The following is a 9,809-nucleotide window of genomic DNA, read 5'->3' on the forward strand; positions in this document are numbered from 1 at the left end:
GTAGATTTCATTTCACTCCTTCTTTGTATCTATAGAAAATAGTGATAATTCAATAAAAATGATTCAATTGTATTCATAAAAGTATGCAATAATTTCATCAATGTTTTGTTATGACGTCACGTTAAACTATCGTCCGTAAACCAACTTTACAGACAACCGATATTTTTTTTCCACTGCATTCCTTTGTACGTTTTTCTCATTAATAACATAAAAATGGCTGTTTTGCATGAAAATAATAACAACTGTCTAATGTTTGCATTTATTAAGAACGTACGTAATACATATCATAATCAAGACCTGTAGAGTAGTTGTAGTCACATAGTAAGGCTGTCAGATTACGTGCTTAAATAGCTAACAATGCTGAATTAATTAGCCTGTGTGTTTTGTACTCTGGTTTTGCAGCTCCTTTCCAATTCAAATTTGCAATTTTCGGACTCAAACTTCTGAATGCAAGCGTGCCAGACAAGCATTGTTAATAAAAAAAAAAGTTGTGTTAATAATATGTATATATTTTAGTACATACATATCATTATAAAAACATACTACAGTTAATATGATTATTTTTATAATTTAGTATACATGGAAATCAATGTAGCAACGAATTGCCACGATGCCAGATAATTGTGTAAATATGTTACATAACTTTACGATGCAAATAATGTAGGTAAAGGATATAAATAAAAATAATATTTTTAAATTGATAACATTTATTGCGAGATAGTTTAGCTATAAGAACTGCAATATTCACTTCACAAATAATAACACTTTATTTTCTAAAAGTTTTATATTATAACATATTGAAAAATCATTTAGAATGAAGACAGATAAAACATAATTTAAAAGTATTCATACATACATATTTTGAAGGATGAATGTTGTTTGTAAAAATTAACAACTCTTTCGGGTTTATAGTACACAGCGTGTTTTAGACATGCCAGTATATTACGCCATAAACCACATAAACTTTAAAATAGATAAATAACTAGAAATCATACAAAATTTACAATATTTCAATCTATAATTCAAAGTTTTATCAAACTTAACTAGTACAAAGAAAATGTCCCTTCCATACTATCGACAAAATAAACTAATGTTTTCTGAACAGGTAATACAAGCAACTAGAAGACTTTTAAAGTAGAGTAAACTGCTATCTAGTGGCAAAACTCAAAACCAATTTGAAACTATACGGAAACTAACGAAGGAATATAATGTTTGACAAATAAAAATATTTTATTTACAGTCACTTGCCCTAAAATGTAATTTGCCCTAAAAGTCATATCTCCTAAACATCACTTGCCCTAAAAGTCATATCTCCTAAACATCACTTGACCTAAAAGTCACTTGGCCTAAAAGTCAGTTGCCCTAAAAGTCAGTTGCCCTAAAAGTCAGTTGCCCTAAAAGTCAGTTGCCCTAAAAGTCAGTTGCCCTAAAAGTCAGTTGCCCTAAAAGTCATTTGCCCTAAAAGTCATTTGACCTAAAAGGCATTTGCCCTAAAAGTCATATCTCCTAAACGTCACTTGGCCTAAAAGTCATTTCGCCTAAAAGTCATTTCCCCTAAGTCAGTTGCCCTAAAAGTCATTCGACCTAACAGGCATTCAGCCGAAATTCATTTTAGGTCGAATGACTTTAGGGCAAGTAGAGTGTACTCCTTCTGTGCAGTGGTTCTAAATCTGGTTTACATTTTTGGGTGCACATTTTTCATTCTCCACCGGCGACAATTTAATTTCCGTCATGTAAAAAATATTGGTGATAGTTGAAAACTCTTCAAATGGAAAATGCCTCCAAAATTGGAAAGAAAAAAAAAGTGTGTGTTTGCATAAGTGTGTGTGTGTGCGCGCATATGCAAATTTTCCTCGACGTTAACACGAAAGATTTTCAGTTTATGATTAAATCTGGAAAATGAATAAACTTCGCGTTTTGTTTGATTTGTAGGTGTGGCATACACATCATGGCACAGAGTATATAAGTGAACCAGAGACGAAATAGAGGCGCGGTCTCTTTGATCTTGGCGAACTCGACAGCAGACAGTCGAAAAGTTGGCCGCCATGTTTGTGGCGTGTGCGCTGCTCATAAACACATGTTGAATGCTACGTTTTCCTGAAGTATGGATCGTTATTCCGTAAAATTTCTACTCGACACATAGTTATATTCAATTTGCCATTAAAGTTTAATGCGTGGACCATACGTAACGAATGCATTCAGTTACAATTCATGCGTAGATTGGCTAGTGGTGAAGTATTATGAGACGGTGATTTTTTGTTGTGTTAGAGCGTGTTTAATTAAGTGACGAGCCTATTTGTCCGTGTGTGACGGCGTGTTTGCGTAGGCAACTTACGAAATATTTTAATGCGTGAAATCAGAGGTTATACAGCACACAATCCATGACCATATCTGCATACAAGAAAAAATAGTGGGAAGACCATATCAAAATTGTTGTATTTGATCCTCCAGAATATTAAAAAAAAAAAAAAATACACAAATGACGTGCACACTAATCATTCCTTTCTTTTGGTACGTACCTAAGTGAAAGTATTAGGCCTAGTTCTAGGACAGTAGGTAGTCAACCTGTTGCAATAAATTCAAATTATATAGTAAATATCAGGAATAGCTTCTCGTGCAAAAGTCTTGGGGAAAAAAATCCCTGTTTTTACTAAATTACTAACTTAATCTCATTTGGGTGAAAGTTCCGTATTGCGTATCCAAGTTTACCCTGTGGTCCTGATGGTACGATTCTGATGGCACGGTCTTGTACAGCTGACCCTGTGGTACATGATGCTTATTTTTTCTTTAGCAGTGGGAGACACGTAGCGCTGAGGCGTAGCGCGAAACCTGATGTAATTTATCTTACAAATAATTTATTTTTTATATCAGCTTTCGCGCTGTAAAATGCGTCGGCGCTACGCTCATCGCCACTGCTAAAAAAAAAAGCATCATGTACCACAGGTTCAGTTGTACAGGATCATGCCATCAGGATCAAAGGTATATCTGGATACACCTGGATACACAATACGGAACATTTACCCTTATTTGTTAAGTATGATAAGGTTAGATTACATTGGGATAAGGTTTATTAGGTTACAATTATGTTTGGTTAGGTTTACCTTAGGTTAGGTAACAACTGATTATGTTTCAATGTTATGAAATCATTACTCAACACTATGTACCCACATGAAAAAAGTACATCTCGCCCACATATGACATCACGGATAAGAAAATGTAAACTAGCTCATATCCGGGCCAGATCTGCCCAACCTTAACACAGTCATGTAATAAGAACAAGAAAAGAAAGTGACAACTATCCGTGATTTCTCTAAATTAAAATAAACCAAGGGAAACATGTGCTACAAAGCCATTTACACTCGCTTTGAACACCTAAAACACACAAAACCAGTCACAGTGAAACTAATATGTTATAGTTAAAAACTGATTCAATTAAGAGACTTACCTGCAGCCTAAGACAATTAGGCCTACCTCCTAAACGATATGTTTGCATCAACTGACACCAAGAGAGGTAGCATTTAAACAGGACAAGAAAGCGACAAAGAAGCCTGTGATTCTTATGAAATGTACGAAAAACGGTAACGTCACTGTAGGGACATGTCTTTTCTACAAAAAAATATTACAAATTATATCGAATAAAACACAAACTTTACGTGAATAAAAATTATAACTGTACAGATTACAAAAATAAAAACAAAAGTACACATAAATTAATTCAGACAAATTGCTGTGACACCAATCTAATAATCTGAAACTTTGTTGAAGAAAAAATTTCTGTCATACCAATGGAACCATCTGAAACTGTGTTAAAGAAAAAAATTAATATAAAAATGAAATGTAGATACTTTTAATTAGAAGAAACAAATGTAGCTAACTTGATTTTGTACACATTAATTTAAAAGGTACACACATACCACCCACAACAAAAATTAGGTAATTCAAACCAAGGCTATTTATATTGAAGCTGAAATTTTTATTCCAATACAAATGAAATTAATTTCCATAATATGCCTACTGGAAAGTTACTGAAATTTTGAAACACCTGTCAAATATTACTTGAACCTATGTTGTTTCGTAGTGAGCTAAGTGGCCATATGACATGCCTAATTTATTTATTTATTTCTCAAGATTAGATGCAGAAATATAGCACAGTTACAGTTATCTCCCTGAGCAGCATTCTGCTCCAGGTGGAGAACATACAAGATGATTACACATGGCAGGCTATTACAAGTTAGAAACAAACATGAACACTTTTGTTACAATATACAATTAGGTTGAAAGAAAGATTTTTATTTTATTTTAGTTCACTACGTTTGACCCCTGTATTTGCGGTATGGAGCAAGTCAATTGTACATTAATACATTCTAAATATACATTTATATCGAACCACCTTATTTACACTTTAACTTCATAAATAAAAGCATAAAGTTCATACAATATCAAGAGGTCAATAACAAAACCCAGTTCCACACAGAAAACATTTAGGTTAAACAGAAGTATTAAAATTGAAAATTAATTTTTTTTTATGCTGTGAACACTGCAACTAAAACCATTTTTATAGTAAATTATCCAGACTCAATATGCACATTATCAAAAAAGGTTAAGCATTTTTGCAACTTATTTACAAAATCAACATTTCACCAAACCTTCAGTTTCAGTACATTGAGCATACACATACTTAGGCCTGGTATATCTACTTTTGAAATTAATTGCTGCAAACGTCGAGGTGTGGGTAAAGGCAAGAACCCCCTTAAAAACTTGTAAGTTTGTGGACTTATGAAATGAACAGAGAGTGCGAATTTTTTTACAGCTTGTGAATGTATAACTTTTTCTTCTTTCTTGAACATTGCAAGAAAGTTCTGCAGCGTATGTGGAAGGTTACTCACACAACATTTGCAATGTACTTCTGGGGCAGCCTGATAGTCAGGTTTACTTACGTTTGTATGCTGCTCTGTTTAGACGTAAAGCACGAGATCTCCACTTGATAGCCAGCATTCTTAATGTCTTCCTTGGAGAATGTACAGGTGACCCCAAAGATTCCCTTCTAACAGGCTGAATATCTTCTACTCTCTCAGGACAAGCTGCATTAACATGCACAGTTTCTGGCAGTCCTGGAACACAAATGTAAGTTTGTAATACACAATATGAAATATCATACAGTGTTAACAACTATTCATATGAGACATTTCATCCTCAAATATTCTCTGGGTCTGGACAGTACAAATGTAGCATTTCTATCATCATAATACAAAATCTATCTTGGGGTAACGATATGTAAAGACAGTGGTTTTTGCAAAATTAATGTTGCAACAACTTACGTTACGTCTTACGTGCACATTTACAGCTGTGCTACTAGGCCATTGATTGAATGTTTTTAAGTATCGCATGTCTTGGGGTTATACCAGCAAATCACCAGATGAGTGATCACACAGTAACCTCATTTGGATTGGCAAAGTCAAAAGAGAGACGTGTCTTCACAAAGAGGCATGCTTCCCAATTACCATCAAGCACACACACACACACCAACGCATAATATTAACCTAACTTACTGCAGCATAGGCAAGCATGTAGACCACTCTAATTATGAAATAAAATACAACAACAATGGTTGCTCTAGTAGAACAGAGATTGTAGTCTGACAGCAGCACTTGATCAAAACAACAAAGTTTGGATAGCACCTAACAATGTGTTAAGTAATTTCCATTAGTAATTTTTTGAAGGTAAATTAAACTGATTACTGTAGCTAACTTGTGTTTTGTAAGCAACTTCAATTCTTTCCGTTAAGAATGGACATGATGCATAACTAACCAACATTTTTGTAAACAATTTTTAAAAATTATGTGATTTAGTATCACTTGTTTTGTGTGCCATAATATGTGCACCAAATATTAATGCACCACTTAACTTATATTGAGCTGCTATAATTTTTTATTTGTAATACCTGATGTTTTTGACAGTGTAAGAATGATTTCTGCTGCACTTTCCACACCCACATCATTTCTTGCAACAGAACTGTAAGGCATGGAAATGCTTTCATCATCTGACGCAAGTTTCAGTTTTTCTGAAGGAAAAAAAATGACAATTGTACTTTCCACATTTCACAGTTTGAGGTTATTACAAATCTCAAAAAATTGCAAGTTCCATGAAACTTTCTAAGTTATTGCAATAAGTTTATCACAGCAACACCTCGTTCGATGCTAGAAGGTTGGGAGATTTAGGTAGGGTTTGGAGGATTGGTACTGTGGGGATAGTAACGAGATCACTCACCACCTGGTGGTAGCCCAATTGCAAGTGTAATCTTTTATAATAGTAATACTGGTCATCCCAGAAATGAAAATTAAAAGATTTAGGGATTTCATTGGTTGAAAACAACATTCATAACAATGACAGGTGCAGGTTCCCATTAAAACTTGGCAATTATAGTTGTCCTGATCCATCTACAAATTAAGTTACTAGCAGCTAATGTAAATTAACTTAGGTCATTGACAGCATTCATAACATATTGACTTCAAAATTGTAAGATTTCACTACAGAAATTTTAATTATTTTATTGTAAGTTACCTCTTTTTATTTTTATATTGCTCATCCTTTTGTTTCTTCTAACTATTAAATTTGACAAAATTTGTTTATGCATTCATGTGTATTGTATGTAGGCATGGTCGGGCAGAGAAATTTGACTTCGGGCGGGCTCGGGCGGGTAATTGTCCAAAATTTTCGGGCTCGGGCAATCTCGGTCGGGCATCAAAATCAGTTAATGAAATAAATTTTGAACATAAAATAGTCGTACTTAAGTTTGCATTGACAAACCTGAACTGTTTTTATTTATTTACTATACCGCACTGATATGAAAGTTAAACATTAAACTAAAAAATAGAGTGCATATTAATCTTGGAAATAAAGTGCTTATTAACTAAATTGTGTTTGGGTAGCTGCTTGAAGTTTCATTGTCACTGTTGATTGTTTGACCGATCACTTCCACTGGTATCCATTTTGGTAAAATAATGACATGAATTAAATAGAAACACATCACAACCACTTTCTGTAAATGCCACGCAACTACAATGTGTGTAATTAAAGTCAGCTTATAATCCTTCTCGCACACAGCAAGCAGATCCGGCCTTGAACACTACTTTGTGACTATTGAGCAGTGAGCATCCGCCGTGCGTACGCGCGCGCGTGTGTGTGTGTGTGAGAGAGAGAGAGAGGCGGGCGACCAGCTGCATCGTTAGTCAGCCAGCGAGAGTAACGGTAAATGTTGACCTTGACCACTTCCGCTTGCTGCAGGGCTCGCTCTCTTATATCTGTCTCCCCCTCCCACAAACACACTTGCTGACCGGGCACCTTCTTTATCTTATCTCTCACACACACTCACTTCACCGGCTGGTGCCGGGACGGCGGCGGCGTGGCATGTTCCTGCAGCTGCCGCGCGTTCCAAAAAAAAAGAAGCTTTGTTTACTTGCGCCGTGCGGTATTGCCGTTTTCCAAGGTGCCCGATATTTTCGGGCACTGAAATACCCGCCCGGAATTTCGGGTATACTTGATACCCGAAACACTGCCCGAAATTTCGGGTACCCGACCATCCCTAATTGTATGTAATGTAATGGCATGAGTTTCAGATATTCAGTAAAATATATAAAACACCCACACTACTCCCTGTACTCTCTAGCCTATAGGGAGCCTACACTAAGTTCATTACATTACAGCATCTCTAGAGGAACAATGAAGACACATAGGTATGGTATTATTTCCTATTTCATTACAATTACAAATTTTTAATCATGACACAAAGGCAATACTTACATGCAACAGACCCGAGTTCATGACATTCCATCTTCCTTTTCACATGTCTTCTTGTAGAAGAAATATGTGGAGGAGGATTTGGTATGTTAAAGAGGGTGGGGACAGCATGACTATGTATTCTGTTCTTCAAATCGTTCAAAAACATTCTCTCTTCGAAGTGGTCGCTACATATTCTGCAGTTCCAGGGGTCGAAAATGGTCACTTAACTCACTTACAGTCACTTATTTTGCATCAATAACTTTTTTGTCAATTTTTTTTTAAACAGTCACTTAATTTACTTTTTTTCGATATTGGTGCCCAAAATTTGCATTTCCGTTTATGAAAGTGACATTAATTAAAAGGCTTGAATTTGTGTTTTTGACTGTAATCAAGGTATTTGAAGTTTGCTATAACACGGATTGTGTTGAGATCGTTGTTTACATGCGTAAAAGCGTAAACAACTGAAGTCGAACTATCCATTAATCGATTCGCCCTACGTATCGATCTGCTGACATGATGGCAGATAACCTAAGTTCGCGCCAGTGTGTTCTGTAGTTAGTCTGATTATGGTATTAAGTTAGTTTTGTCCTTAGGGATCTTGGATAGCGATATGACTTGTGTCATGCTATACTATTATTTGAGATAAACAAGTAACCGGGAAATACAATCGTAGTGTTTTGATGTTTTCTTGTGTGCTGAAGATGGGGAAGTATTGTTTTCGTAGCGAGTGGCTAGAGAGGCGCGATGATAATGGATATATCATTAACGAGTGGGCAAAAAACGTAACGATACTGATGTTTTTTGTGCAGTTTGTTGTGTCACAATCAAAATATCAACCAAAGGGTATCAAGTACTATCTCAGCATGCTACTTGTGAGCGACATAAGTGAATGTCGGAATAAGTTGGCTCCTAGTCAGCTAAAATTCACGGTAGTTCGACCTTCATGTTCAGCTTCTACATCAAGTGAAGTGTCCTCAGAAAACCATGTTAAATGTCTTTACAGTGTACGAGATCGTGCAACAAGTGCAGAACTGAAATGGGTAATGAAATGTATTATTTCAAATTATTCAGCATCATCTTGTGGAGGAATAGCTGACGTTTTTAAAAGTATGTTTGGTGAGGGTGTGCCTGAGGACTTCAGCCTGAGCAGCACTAAATTTAGGTATCTACTAACAGATGCATTAAGCCCATATTTTTGCAATGTTATTTTGAAAGACATTGATGGTGCATACTATTCAGTATGCTACGACGAAACAACAAACCACACAGGTAGAAAGGAACTGCAAATTGCTATCAGGTACTGGTCTAAAACGAAGCTACAAGTTATCACTCACCATCTTGAAACCTTTTTTATTGGATCAGCTACAGGCGAAATACTAGTTGAGAAAATTAATTCTGCACTAGACAATGCTGAGTTACCTCGTCAGAAGATATTAATGTTAGGGAGTGATAATAGTGCTGAGAACAAATTGAAGAGTTTGCAAAGTGAAGAGCAGCAAAAAAGAAAGACTGCAGATGTACTTTTTGAGGAGGCAAATAAGAGATTAAAGAGGGCTGTAGAAAAGAAAGATATGCAGGAAATTGGATTGGCCCAGGCCATGTTGGAAGGTGTTAACAGAGTCAGAAAAGAAGCTGCAGAGAAGAAGCTTGAGGTTGATACTGTACAACACTCAGTGGAGAAAAGGAAATCTAAAATTATTTCTGACTATTTTTCAAAATACTCAAAAATTAGATGTTTTGTGTTGATGGAGTGTTCTGACATAAGTTTGCTGATGTTCTAATGTTCTTAAATTGGACTAGATACAGTTTTGTAGTAGGCCTATGGTGTCTTCTTAATTTTTATAATTCTTAGTTCATTTTATAAGACAATATAAAAATGTTAATCTTGACAGAATTTTCATGGAAACCACTTTTAAGTCACAGTTTACACAGTTGACTTCTCTTTCACCATCTTAGGTATGTGAATAATTTGTTTCTTTTAATTTTGTGCTACTGGTGCATAATTTGTAACTTGTGTGTTTTTAAATAGT

At 35.4% G+C, this 9,809-nt stretch overlaps 1 protein-coding gene across 2 annotated transcripts in view; it reads left to right on the plus strand.

Annotated features, from left to right (window-relative positions):
- The window catches only part of LOC134527218 (failed axon connections), a 570,515-nt gene that overhangs the window by 442,081 nt on the left and 118,625 nt on the right, over positions 1-9,809 (plus strand). The gene's annotated exons all lie outside the window — the stretch shown is intronic.

This window comes from Bacillus rossius, chromosome 1 (genome assembly GCF_032445375.1).
Source record: "Bacillus rossius redtenbacheri isolate Brsri chromosome 1, Brsri_v3, whole genome shotgun sequence".
Classification (NCBI taxonomy): Eukaryota; Metazoa; Arthropoda; class Insecta; order Phasmatodea; family Bacillidae; genus Bacillus; species Bacillus rossius.